Source organism: Carassius carassius, chromosome 33 (genome assembly GCF_963082965.1).
Source record: "Carassius carassius chromosome 33, fCarCar2.1, whole genome shotgun sequence".
Lineage (NCBI taxonomy): Eukaryota > Metazoa > Chordata > Actinopteri > Cypriniformes > Cyprinidae > Carassius > Carassius carassius.
This window is the reverse complement of record NC_081787.1, coordinates 24,803,828-24,804,662: the sequence shown is the minus strand read 5'-3', so window position 1 is coordinate 24,804,662 and position 835 is coordinate 24,803,828. Positions and strand designations below refer to the sequence as shown.

Below are 835 nucleotides of genomic sequence, written 5' to 3'. Positions count from 1 at the left end.
AGCCAAGTATGGTGACCCATACTCAGAATTTGTGCTCTGCATTTAACCCATCCGAAGTGCACACACACAGAGCAGTGAACACACACACACACTGTGAACACACACCCAGAGCAGTGGGCAGCCATTTATGCTGCGGCGCCCGGGGAGCAGTTGGGGGTTCGATCCCTTGCTCAAGGGCACCTAAGTCGTGGTATTGAAGGTGGAGAGAGAACTGTACATGTACTCCCCCCACCCACAATTCCTGCCGGCCCGGGACTCGAACTCACAACCTTTCGATTGGGAGTCCGACTCTCTAACCATTAGGCCACGACTTCCCAAAAACAATTTTTCAGGGGAGAGCGCGAACGCAGTCCCCCACTACCATAAATTATGCAGTCGAGATTCCCGCATTTGGGGAATTCACAGGGGTCAGCATGGCCGGAGTGCAATGGGCAAGCCTCGCCCTGGGTGAACCGCCTTCTTGATCATGGTGTCTCCCCTGCCAGGTAAGTATATATTATTAATCAACAGCTGCAACTTGCATATTGTGTGATTAAATATGAGAATATTAAATATAAGAAATTAATGAAATATTTATAGCTTACATTTTTTTTATTTGACATTTAATATATATATATATATATAAAAATATATATAATATATATATATATAATATATATATTATATATATATATATATATATATATATATATATATATATATATATAAATAATGTTTGAAAAATTTTGTGTTTTTGTCATTTTTTGTTTTTTTTTCAATATATTACATTTTGATTTTAGATTTAGTTATGTAAATGCATCAATCAGTGCATCATTTATTGCAATTAAACTAAACA

General features: G+C 37.6%; 1 non-coding gene across 1 annotated transcript; it reads right to left on the bottom strand.

Moving 5' to 3' along the window:
- Nucleotides 1–329: 329 nt before the first annotated feature.
- LOC132114386 (U1 spliceosomal RNA) lies at nucleotides 330–493 on the bottom strand. Its single transcript, XR_009425307.1, has one exon. It is a non-coding gene; the product is annotated as a U1 spliceosomal RNA (small nuclear RNA).
- Nucleotides 494–835: the final 342 nt, after the last annotated feature.